Here is a 13,878-nt window from a genome sequence, read left to right as displayed (position 1 = left end):
TTGCAGATCAGAAGGAATTTCTCAGCCTTGATGCATGGGAAATTCCTTGCCTGAATCACTCAAGAAACCGGTTTTTCTTCGATCGCAGTACGCAGTAGCGAAGAAATGACAGTTCAAATGGCAGTCACCGAAAAAAGTTTCTGCCAGGAATCACTCAAGAAGTTTCTTGAGCGATTCCTTTCGAACTCGAAACTGCGCTTAACTTAACGCAAACTCGATCACGATAAAGGTTGGTTTATTATTTAAATAAAATTTGACCAATTCATCTGGAGAAACCTTTGCTATTTTATAGACATTCTTTTATCAACTCAATTAAAAATTCCTTCGAGAATTTCTCAAATAGTTTTTGAAAATTTCTTCGGTGATTCTTCTTGTAGTTCCTTTGGCAATTCTTTTGGGAAACGGCAATTCTATCAGCAATTCCGCAATCAGCGTTTTCGAAGAAATTTTTTTTTTATTTTTCAAAATAATTTATATAAGAATTCTTATTACTTCGTGAATGTTTCAGTTTCTCCAACAATTTCTTAGAAACTCTCATTGCTTTGCAATTATTTAGGAGTCGCCCACTTTTAAACGACATTTTTTTTAAATTCCTTCCTCAGATTCTTTGAATTTGGAAATTTCTTTGGGAACTGATTCCATATTTAGTTATATCAGGAATTTTATCGGAATTCCATTGAAAATTTCTCAGGCAATTCTTTTGTAAACGCCCTCGGTTAATTTTGTCTGAACTTCGGTTATTACCGTCATCCACCGAAATATAAATCATATGAAACGGGTGGTGAATGGAATTTGAGCGGCGAATGACAACCTCACGGTACTATGAAAATTCTTTCGCCAATTTGTTTGGAAATTTCTGCCGGATTTTTTTTTTGTTATTCATTTGAAAACTCTGTATAAGCAATTCTTTGAGAGTTTCTTGGAAAAAAGTCCTTGCTCGGCAATTGCTTTGGAAAATTCTTTCTCTATTTTTTTAAATTTCTCAAGAAATCTTTTTGGGCAATTCTTTCACTATTTTTTGAATATACTTTGAGAATTTCTTCGATATTTTCGTGTGTTTCTTTTTATGAATGCCTGCGATGGTTTCTTCTGAAATTGCTTCTCTTGTCGGGAGTTTCTTCTTTTCTTTAAGAATCTTTTCTCGGCAATTCCTTTCCTCGAGATTTGATTCGGTAATTCTCTTCAAAATTAGTTGAAAACTGTGCTGTGGTATTTTTATTTATTTTTTATTCCTTCGAAAACTACTTCAGTTTTTTTATGCTTTTTTTGAGAGAATTAATTTGGCCAATCTTACCTAAGCTTTTCTTCAGAATTTTTTTGCGAGTTTCTTCGGCTACCTTTTTGGAAATTATCTGGATATTTTTTAGGTAATTTCATTGAAAGTTTATTCGAATTATTTTTTTCTTGTAGCTCCTTTGTCAATTCTTTTGAGAATCGGAAATTATGCGTTGAAAAGGTTTTTTCAAGTAATCACTAATTTTCTATGAATATTTTTATATTGAACCGTTGAGCCGTGCTATATTTCAAAAACTTCATCGCTATGGCTCTCTGGGGATACAAACGACATTTTTTTTTGAAAACTTGTCGAACAGTGTCGTCCATGCTTAAAGACAGACTTGCTAGAATCTCAACATGGCCGCCACAATGGCCGACTTTGGCACCTACTCACGATTTCGAGGGCACAAATCTCTTCGTAAACAAAACCAGCGCACCTGAGCTTCTTATTTTAAGTTAATTACAAGTGAGCAAGTTGTTTGAAGCTTGCGTCTTGATATTTGTGCGTCTGAAGTTCTGATGCACTGTTGAAGCGGGATTTCAAGACGTTTTTCCTTAAGGTGGTCGATATAATTTTCACTACGAAAACAGCATAGACCGACCAGGAACCGATAATAATGAGAAGCAGGCTTTGTCTCACTTGGAACTTGAAAAAGTCGAAGATGAAGATGAATTTTGTACAACGGATCTGGTGTGATGGTTAGAACACTTGACTATCACGCCGAGGACGTAGGATCGAATCCCACTCCCGACAAACTCGCAAAATGTGAGTTCTTCCTTCCGAAGGGAAGTAAACCGTGGGATTAACAATAAGGAGGAGGAGCAGAACAAGGAGAAAAAGAAACAAAAGAAAAAAAATGTGGCAAGGAGTGTGATTCGATCTGAAGCCCTTGACATGATTTGGTTCACCACCAACCATCACATCGGTTTTGTTTCAGGGCCATATTTGTGTGAATCACATCTCTGATGGTCGCAAAAACCTTGTGCCATATATTCACAACATAGGTACCAGAATAGCGAACCCACAAGAAGGTCCAGACACGAATGCCACATAAGTGGTAAAGTGTCTTTAATAAATATTAATAATAATAATAACAAGAAGGCAGCACACAATAGATGAATATCGATTGCCCTGAACTGGCGGCAGCAAAATTGATCCTTCTGCTTTGTGTGCGTGATGTGGGGTGCTTGATTTTTGGCAGTTTTGATGACAGGGCATCATTAGCCGAATCTACGCCTCCACCCCTGTCTGTCGTCGCGTCGTCGCTCCGGGCGGTTGGTTGTCATCCGTTAGGTCAAATGCGAGTTAGTAGGAGGTGGCTACAAGACGAGGTGGAGATGCGTAGCCGAATGGATGCTTTTCGCCCTTTCGGTTGGTGGCATAATGTTGCGAATCGTTTCTAGCCACAGAGGGACAATCAGTTTAATTTCTCCGATTGAGATGAATGATTGACTGGAATTCGTATACTGACAGTTGTGGTTGAGATCAATTTTCTGGACTTAAGGACAAACGTTTTGACATCCCGCTTCATCAATGCATCAAAACTTCAAACGCACAAATCTCAAGAAGCAAGCTTCAAACAACATTGCATTTCATTATTCTGTTCTTGCTCACTTGTAATAAGCTTAAAATAAGAAGATCAGGTGCGCTGATTTTGTTTTCGAGGAGATTTGTGCCTTCAAAATCGTGAGTAGGTGCCAAAGCCGGCCATTGTGGCGGCCATTTTGGGATTCCAACAAGTCTGTCCTTAAGATTAGAGCATTTCCAGCTCAACGCCCCATAGAAGGAGAAGAGGAAGAATACTTCAGCTCTGAACTGCTAGCCATAAAAATTAAATGTTTTTTTCTCAAGTTTTGGTTTCTGTCAACCACTTTATAGAGAAATTAATGATTCCAGTCAAGTAAACATCCCTATGTTGAGGAATGATTTTTGTTCAACCACTTGAGTTGATGTTGAAGTGACATTATGCATGCATACCTTCTGCAGACTCGGGAAATGTTTCATTCGCTTAAGGCAAATTTAACCTCGTTTGTTTATTCATCATCAACATTTTATCACAGATCTTTCCTTTTTCATACAAACCGTTTGCTAGTGACACGCAACTACCGCAACTTTTACCACTGAACCGCAAACACTTCCATCCACAGAATCGCCCACAACCACAACTTGGGAACTTGTTCATTCATATCCTAGCCCTGGAACTGTAGTGTATATCTACCTCCTATACATACCAGAGAAAAAACAGGACGAAAGCTTGAGTTTGTGTTATCCCGCATAGCAAGTCACTGAACATTTCGTTTTCACCAAACCCAAAGAATATTAAGATGCTCGTACAAGTAAAAACGAAAATTCAGCTTGACCGCTGCCCAGCATTTCGGATTTATTTAAGAAACAGTTCGAAACCCTTAATGACTCAATTCCGAACGGAACGTGAACCATCCTCGGTTTCAATTGTTTATTTATGGGATCGTAACCCATTTCGGTCTTCAGGGCGAAATTTATCTATTTGTAGTTTCCTCTCTCCATCGCATTTTGGTCGCCATCAATCGTCCATCCAGTTCAATTTGGACCGAAGCTGAGAAGCAAACAAGATTATTCCTCAGAGTTGACACCCGACGCTCAACGGACGCCCCGAACTCGAACGGGGCCTAATCTAAATTTTAGATTTTAACTGTTGGGACCGTGTTCCGGCCGGCCGGCAGGCCGGTTACCGCGTCGCACCGTTCGAATAGTCACAGCTGGTGGGCATCTGCATTTCGAATGGGATTTAAATGATCCACTTTTGGATGGATTGAATAGAAATGCTGTTTGCTGCCGCTGCTGCAGATGGTGCTGAAGTCGACACTCCGACTCCGCTAGACAAATGTTGGGAATTTCCCCCGATGGTCTGCCGGAAATTGTTTACTAATGTGATAGATGATGATTACAACAAGGTGAGGGCTTCGAGGTGGTCTCTCAGCGGGACTAGCTTATCTTAATCAAGATAGTGCAACGGAATGGTTTATTTTGTTCTCATTAATATGTATCTAATCGGTGACTTTGAACTATTGGATTAAATTCTTTAGCGACACTTTTACGGATTCAAAATGTTGTATTTATATACCTGCTTTATCAGTTTTCTGTTGTGAAACTCCGCCTGATGACCAGATCCATCCTCTTAAAATTCATATGAAAGAATGTTGTGTAAATGATCTTGGTATTTCAGTAACCTTGTTCTTAAAAAATAGTTCAAAAATGGATGAAGATCAAAACATGTCCAAGTAGATCCTCTAAGTCAAAATACTTGCTACTACATCAACGTATAACAGATATGCTAGGTCCACCGAAAAGTAAATCAAATTAGAATATTCATTCTACCAAATCAACCAAGTCTTCAAATGTGTCTATTTGTTTTAAAATATATCCAAGTAGATCCTCTAAACAAAAATAAAATGCACTTCCCGCACCTCCACTAGTTCTTCACGAATAAAAGCTCATGAGTTCTTTTGTTTGGTTTTGTTTCTTACTCACGAAGCATGGAGGGTCACCTATGGCCCGCGGTCGTGAAAGGTTGGGCAGGCCTGATTTAAATGATTGAAATTGATTATTTTTGGATTATTAGCAAACTTATGTCCATACTATTGAGAATAGTTTGAATATAATTTGCAATGAACTGTGTTTCCACGAACTAAACGAACAATCTTTTTCTTTTTAAATAATCCTAAAAAATACAGTACATATTTGGTATTTTTTTTTAACCGAAATCCAAATTTTTGGACACGGGAAATAATTTAGAAATCAATTTAATTTTTGGTGTCAAAATAAAGTTTTAAAAATCTTTAAAAAAGCATAGCCCATCAAGAAAAATTCTAAAAATAATAAATATTTCAAAATAAAATAAAAAACTATCAGTGAAGACAATTTTTAACTGGTTACTGTCCAAGTTTTAAGGTTATGCCGAGAAAAAGATGCTATGTATTTTACCGACATACAAAATAAGCTACCGTTCTTCATACAGAGTCAATGAACCGCAACATTTGGTTGCTACTGCTTCAGTGGTCACCGCTGTTTGGTCCCGTTGCGTGATCGGGATTGATTTCAGACGAAAAAAAAAAATAACTAGGCAAACGACGTTGATGACATCGACAACAAAGAAGAACGACAAGGGCTTGCTGGCTAAGTGGTGTCTCTTGTGGTCGTCACGCGCTCTGTGCTTAGTCTCGGAAAATGCGTAGGATTGGGAGTGGGTCTGAAGTGTTGTAGAGCTAGCTACTGATGACTGGCACACAGTACACGAACGCCACGGTGGACGAGTGGGCGTTCTGATAGAGCGATTTACTCTAATGCTTAGGTATGTATTATCATGTGATAATTAAGCTTTGTGTTAAAGATTAACCAAATGTGAGCAGATATGTAAATTGATTCATGTAAATGTGTATCAATGTAAATCAATAAAAGATTCACTATACGTCGCCTCATGTAGGAGGATTATGACGCCGAGTAAGGTCTTCTTGAAACCTAGTCACTTCGCTGTATGGTGTAGCGAATATGGAACGATCTCACCAGTTTATATTCATTTATTCTAATCATAATTGCGTACGTTCCTAAACTGAAAAGGATTGATTTCACTCCACGGATTAATTTTACTCGAAATCACGACATTTTTACCCCTCTGTGAACTTTTATATGACACAAATGATAAGTCGGCCCGAAAGGGAATCCAATTAAGATTTTCATAGATCTAGCTGTTGGCACACAGCGGGGTGTTTTCCTACCACAAATTACCGCTACAGTCTAATGATTTACGACCGATAGTTATGGAATTCATCTTTTGGATCCTATAGCGCTACTGACCACGAGGGACCATAAAATTTAATTCACCAGACAAATCCAAATTTATTGCAGTTAAACACAATTGGCAACTTCGCTCACCCTACCGGTCGTTGTACACACTAATTGAGGACTTCCGGACCGGCGGAGGACCCAAGTCTGGTCAACGAACGATTTCTTTCCCAAAATCAAGCTAAGAAAAAAAAAACTCCAAAATTAAAAAGACAAACAAACAAACCAGTTTAGCCCAACCCGAAATGGAGACTTAGCCGGACTGGCCGTGGCCCAGACCAGGCCATTCCTCAACCGCGTTTCTGCATATTCGCTGATTACCATCACACACTGGCTGTGGCGTGGAACTGTCCACGTATGTCCAGTCTAAGTTCAGTTCTTTTTTTCGGTCCGTTGCCGGTGAAAATATAAATACACTTAGCCTTGACATTAAGCTTCTGGATGATGGACCGGGCGCTGCGCTGGTTGGTTGTATGATGGCACTTAGCGATGACCGCTAGCCGGGTCTGTCGTCCATCCGACCAACAACCCAACCGGGCGGTTAGTGGGTTAATTTGAATATTCCGCTGCAAACCGGCAGAACTAGTTTGCCAAAAAATAAGCTTTTTTGGTGTTGAGCCTTCTCCAAGAGATCTCGCGAGATGATTAATGGTGGTGGCTTTAAACTGTATGTACGTCCTATGCGGCACGACACGACAGCTTAGCGTCGTCGTTTGTTGAACCTTTTTGCGGAACAGATACCTAGGGGCAAAAAGGCGAAATATCTGGCGAAGAAAGTGTTTGCTAGAGGGCCGATTTTGAGTTCGACTCGTCGAATCTCCTATTGGCAGCTGAGGCATTGATTGATCTCTTGCTTCGGGAGAAGCAGCAAACTCATCGGGGAAGGAGGCGTGAGAGGGGAAACCGATTTATGGATAGTTCTAGTGATTGGGCTTGATGTATCAATTTTCGAATCGGTGCCCCCAAGGGTGAAAGCGGTACATTGACGGCCGTCAGTATTGATTTGATGTTTGATTTGTTCGTGTAAAAAAGTTAACGGGTATTTTGAATTTTTGCGGAATTGTGACCAGTGCCATGTTGTGTTGGTTTTGAATTGATTGTATAATTAATAGCTGTTCAGGAACTCTTTCGGAGATTCCTTCAGGATCTCCTACAGGAATCCATCAATATCTCCATTCAGGAATTCCTTCATGGATTCCTTAAGGATTTTTTTCGGGGATTCCATTAAGATTTTTTTCAGGACCTCCTTCAGGAATTCTTTTAGGGATTCCTGCAGGATTTTTTTCAGGGATTTTTTTTAATTCGCTTTCACTTGTAGTTAGTGGAAGGAATTCAGGGATTGCTTCAGGAATTCCTTCAAGGATTCCATCAGGCATTCCTTCAGGAATTTCTTCAGGGATTCCTTCAGGAACTCCTTCAGGGATTCCTTCAGGAACTCCTTCAGGGATTCCTTCAGGAACTCCTTCAGGGATTCCTTCAGGAACTCCTTCAGGGATTCCTTCAGGAACTCCTTCAGGGATTACTTCAGGAACTCCTTCAAGGATTCTTTCAGGAACGCCTTCAGGGGCTCCTTCAGGAACTCCTTCAGGGATTCCTTCAGGAACTCCTTCAGGGATTCCTTCAGGAACTCCTTCAGGGATTCCATCAGGAATTCCTTCAGGGATTCCATCAGGAATTCCTTCAGGGATTCCATCAGGAATTTCTTCGGGGATTCCATCGGGGATTCCTTCAAAAATTCATTCAGGAATTCCTTCAGGGATTCCTTCAGGGATTCCTTCAGGAACTCCTTCAGGGATTCCTTCAGGAACTCCTTCAGGGATTCCTTCAGGAACTCCTTCAGGGATTCCTTCAGGAACTCCTTCAGGGATTCCTTCAGGAACTCCTTCAGGGATTCCTTCAGGAACTCCTTCAGGGATTCCTTCAGGAACTCCTTCAGGGATTCCTTCAGGAACTCCTTCAGGGATTCCTTCAGGAACTCCTTCAGGGATTCCTTCAGGAACTCCTTCAGGGATTCCTTCAGGAACTCCTTCAGGGATTCCATCAGGAATTCCTTCAGGGATTCCATCAGGAATTCCTTCAGGGATTCCATCAGGAATTTCTTCGGGGATTCCATCGGGGATTCCTTCAAAAATTCATTCAGGAATTCCTTCAGGGATTCCTTCAGGGATTCCTTCAGGAACTCCTTCAGGGATTCCTTCAGGAACTCCTTCAGGGATTCCTTCAGGAACTCCTTCAGGGATTCCTTCAGGAACTCCTTCAGGGATTCCTTCAGGAACTCCTTCAGGGATTCCTTCAGGAACTCCTTCAGGGATTCCTTCAGGAACTCCTTCAGGGATTCCTTCAGGAACTCCTTCAGGGATTCCTTCAGGAACTCCTTCAGGGATTCCTTCAGGAACTCCTTCAGGGATTCCTTCAGGAACTCCTTCAGGGATTCCTTCAGGAACTCCTTCAGGGATTCCTTCAGGAACTCCTTCAGGGATTCCTTCAGGAACTCCTTCAGGGATTCCTTCAGGAACTCCTTCAGGGATTCCTTCAGGAACTCCTTCAGGGATTCCTTCAGGAACTCCTTCAGGGATTCCTTCAGGAACTCCTTCAGGGATTACTTCAGGAACTCCTTCAAGGATTCTTTCAGGAACGCCTTCAGGGGCTCCTTCAGGAACTCTTTCAGGGACTCCTTCAGAAACTCCTTCAGCGATTCCTTCAGGAACTCTTTTAAAGGATCCCTTCAGAAACTCCTTTTGGGAATTCTGCAGGAACTCCTTCAGAGATTCATTCAGGAACTCCGTCGGGGATTTTTTCATAAACTCCTTCAGGGATTCATTCAGGAACTCCTTCAGGGATTCCTTCAGGAACTCCTTCAGGGATTCCTTCAGGAACTCCTTCAGGGATTCCTTCAGGAACTCCTTCAGGGATTCCTTCAGGAACTCCTTCAGGGATTCCTTCAGGAACTCCTTCAGGGATTCCTTCAGGAACTCCTTCAGGGATTCCTTCAGGAACTCCTTCAGGGATTCCTTCAGGAACTCCTTCAGGGATTCCTTCAGGAACTCCTTCAGGGATTCCTTCAGGAACTCCTTCAGGGATTCCTTCAGGAACTCCTTCAGGGATTCCTTCAGGAACTCCTTCAGGGATTCCTTCAGGAACTCCTTCAGGGATTCCTTCAGGAACTCCTTCAGGGATTCCTTCAGGAACTCCTTCAGGGATTTCTTCAGGAACTCCTTCAGGGATTCCTTCAGGAACTCCTTCAGGGATTCCTTCAGGAACTCCTTCAGTGATTCCTTCAGGAACTCCTTCAGGGATTCCTTCAGGAACTCCTTCAGGGATTCCTTCAGGAACTCCTTCAGGGATTCCTTCAGGAACTCCTTCAGGGATTCCTTCAGGAACTCCTTCAGGGATTCCTTCAGGAACTCCTTCAGGGATTCCTTCAGGAACTCCTTCAGGGATTCCTTCAGGAACTCCTTCAGGGATTCCTTCAGGAACTCCTTCAGGGATTCCTTCAGGAACTCCTTCAGGGATTCCTTCAGGAACTCCTTCAGGGATTCCTTCAGGAACTCCTTCAGGGATTCCTTCAGGAACTCCTTCAGGGATTCCTTCAGGAACTCCTTCAGGGATTCCTTCAGGAACTCCTTCAGGGATTCCTTCAGGAACTCCTTCAGGGATTCCTTCAGGAACTCTTTCAGGGATTCCTTCAGGAACTCCTTCAGGGATTCCTTCAGGAACTCCTTCAGGGATTCCTTCAGGAACTCCTTCAGGGATTCCTTCAGGAACTCCTTCAGGGATTCCTTCAGGAACTCCTTCAGGGATTCCTTCAGGAACTCCTTCAGGGATTCCTTCAGGAACTCCTTCAGGGATTCCTTCAGGAACTCCTTCAGGGATTCCTTCAGGAACTCCTTCAGGGATTCCTTCAGGAACTCCTTCAGGGATTCCTTCAGGAACTCCTTCAGGGATTCCTTCAGGAACTCCTTCAGGGATTCCTTCAGGAACTCCTTCAGGGATTCCTTCAGGAACTCCTTCAGGGATTCCTTCAGGAACTCCTTCAGGGATTCCTTCAGGAACTCCTTCAGGGATTCCTTCAGGAACTCCTTCAGGGATTCCTTCAGGAACTCCTTCAGGGATTCCTTCAGGAACTCCTTCAGGGATTCCTTCAGGAACTCCTTCAGGGATTCCTTCAGGAACTCCTTCAGGGATTACTTCAGGAACGCCTTCAGGGGCTCCTTCAGGAACTCTTTCAGGGACTCCTTCAGAAACTCCTTCAGCGATTCCTTCAGGAACTCTTTTAAAGGATCCCTTCAGAAACTCCTTTTGGGAATTCTGCAGGAACTCCTTCAGAGATTCATTCAGGAACTCCGTCGGGGATTCCTTCAGAAACTCCTTCAGGGATTCATTCAGGAACTCCTTCAGGGATTCATTCTGGAACTCATTCAGGGATTCCTAAAGGAACTCATTCAGGAAATTCTTCATGAACAGCATCCGGAACACCTCCAGAAATTCCTTCAGAGATTCGTTCAGGAAGTTGTTCATGAACTCCTTCAGGAACTCCTTCAGGAAACCCTCTAGGGATTTCTTAAAGAATCCCTACAGGGATTTCCTAAAGAATCTCTGGAAGGATTCATGGAGAAATTCGTAGAGGAATTTCTGGAGAAATTTCTACAGGTTGGTATAACTCAAGGCGTTGAACCTGAAGTCAATCAATTGTTGTGCCGTGACGGCTTCATTTCTTCAAATCTTTCGGCCATAATTCAAACCCTTATCATCTTGCCTCTGATCACAACGCCTCATACTGTCCTACTGTGCAAAGCCGCAAATAAATTAACCCAAAATTTACACATTTTACAGGTAAGGCTAATTGGTCGTTAAAAACACTCATAAATTGTTCGTGACATGACTTTATTTCTTGGACACATGATAGTCACAGAAGACAACACCCGATCCGACGACGTAAAGTTACAAGAGGCTAGAGATCGTAAAAATACCTCGGCCCCCGACTCTTCTTGCCCCTTGTTCGAGAAGTCTCTATGTGAATCGGGTTTCTATTTACGAGTTTCTGATTCTAAGCTGGTATGTTGATTAACGAGGGTGCGCACCACAATTTCGAAATGGAGTCAAGTGAGGTTCTTTCGATTCCCAGGAAGTGATGAATAATTCTTTGCATTTTCCCATTTTCATGTTTGTTCAACATAACTACGACGACGACGACGACCAAACAAAACACAAACAACTATGGGCACGGTATTTGGTTTGAGTTTGAGTGGTGCAAGTGCATTTCACGGAAACTGATTTGTTTGATTGCATTACACTTACTCCGGCTTCAATTGAACCGGGCACAACAGGCAGAAAGAAGCCATCAAGTGCAAGTGCCCCTGATACCGGGGACGACGGTTGGATGGTTGAAGTCGATGCATGAAAGCTCGCACGACCCGGAAAAAGGGCTCACGTCATCGTCGTCGTCCCTCCCGGGTCTGCTGCTGTCATGCTACTAGTACTAGGTGCAGTGCAGAGTTCGATTGCAAACTGCTCTCAATCCGATAAAATATGAATGGAATGGTGTTGCATAAATTACACTACATTACGGAAAGCACTGAACACGGAGGCCGAGACTCCGTAAGTAGAAGATGTGTCACGGACGGTTCGGAACGACTGACCAACAGATGTCTACCGTAGATAGGGTACACAAGTCGTACAGACCAAGTGGACGGGTTAAACTACTTGCATGACTTAATGCATTTTATGCTGGGGAATTCAAATTAATTGAAAGTGTGCTAACAAGACGCAATTTGATCTAGATACACTAGGCTAGACCATGAGCTGCCACATGGAATGAGATCATCTCTAGGAACGCCGTATTTTCTTGTTTCACGAGATCTGGGGCGGGGACTGAACCGCAAACGACACAATCAATTTGTGCTAACAAAACTGTTACAAGTTGTGTAATCAATCTCTCTTTCCGCAAAAAATGATTCGACATGACACAACCTTCAACTGTTGAACTCCCGAAAGAAAAAAATCAAACATTCATAAAAACTCCGAAAGCGAAGTCGACACTTACCCAGTAATGGATGGGGTCTACAAACTTAATTAACCTACTGATTAATGGTTCCTTGGTGATGAATTTCCTTCCACACCGACTCACACACAAAAAGAGCACTTTTGCCGTGTTTGTTTTACTTCCTTATTCCTGTCGAGAGTCGACTTTCCCTTTGCGGGCGGGGCGGCATTCGGCTGAAGCCATATGCCAGCCGAAGAAGCACAAATAACCGACATAAAAAAGTTATACATACGTACTCGGGGAAGTCGCGTGCCCTGGCTCGGCTCAACAGCAAGAACTCCCACACCCGAAAAAGGAAATGTCATAACAATTGAAACCCATTATGGGTCGAATCCGTTCCCCGGAGGGGGTTGAACTCGCGCGAGCAATACCTAAAGAAAGAGAAATGGAGAATCGTATTGACGATGCAATTCTCGTTTTCCTTTTTCTGGGTTTGTTGGTTTCGATGTATTCCACTGAAGTTCAATGAATTGGGTTGATCTTTTTTTTGATTCTTCGGGAAATGTAGCTTAGCTCAAGCCGTGGTCCATAATTGCGTGGGACGGAAACATAAATTAACGTTTTTGTCGTTGTCACTTTACTCCGGGCGATTGTGGTAACTTTTTCATTCGCAAGAAGTTTCGGCTTTAATTAGTAGGTATGTAGAATTTGTTTGTTTCTATGTAAGACAGGACTAATAACGTTTACAATGACTAAGAACCCTACGTTGCTGGGGTAATGAATTCACGTCAAACTTATTATCTGTTTAGGCGATTAACCCAAAAAGGACCTGGGCAACTTTTTTTGCATACTTTTACTCATACCTTTTGACCAAATGTAGGTGAATTTTCAAAAAACGAAACGGTTTGATCAAGGGGATTGTTTGTACACCCATATGCATACATATATAGAGATTATGTTATGGTAGAACATTTTGGAGCTATAGCTATAGTGTTCTTCATTCCATTCTGCGTTGTATTTCTACAGCGGATACTCAAAATAACTGGGACAGGTAAAATTTTCATTTTTCAAAAAAATTTCAACTAGCCGTAAATTTTTGAAAAGGGCATCAAATATTCTTAAATTTTGACTGTAAGTCCATTAACTAGTTGTGTATAAGTGGTCCAAATTCGGAAAAGATCGGGCTCTATTCTACACGAAGTTAGAAAGATTCTAGAAAAAGGTATAATTATCCGATAGCCAACTTTGAGCTGTTATATCTCCGGTTTCAACAAACCAAATGCAATGAAATTTCAAACATTTATGACTAATATAATGAGCTGATAAAAACTTTTTACTAAACTTAAAGTTTTTTACACGAAAGAAAATTATTACGATTTGATTATTTTTCTACTATAACACCAATTCATCCAAAACTTCATCATTGCTTCAAAATTCGAGATAGTGATTATAGTTCATTTGAATTTCCTCCAATTGAGTTGAATATATTTATGTTTAGAAGAGAAGCAACCAAATGGCCGGCATGAAATTGAAAAAGCAATGGGCTGCATGTGGAAAATAGATAAACTTACAAAAAAAATAGTATAAACGAAATCGCTATAACTTTTTTTCTTATTAAGAATTTCAAATTAAGTAACTAATACACAACTAGCTGATGAACTTACAGTAAAAAATTGAGAATATTTGATGCCCTTTTCGAAAAGTTACAGCTAGTTGAACATTTTTATAAAAGTGAAAATTTTACCTGTCCCAGTGCACAGTGGGCAAAATCGACCCAAAAAAACGGATCTTTTAACGC

Source organism: Aedes albopictus, chromosome 3, assembly GCF_035046485.1.
Source record: "Aedes albopictus strain Foshan chromosome 3, AalbF5, whole genome shotgun sequence".
Classification (NCBI taxonomy): Eukaryota; Metazoa; Arthropoda; class Insecta; order Diptera; family Culicidae; genus Aedes; species Aedes albopictus.
This window is presented reverse-complemented; position numbering follows the sequence as displayed.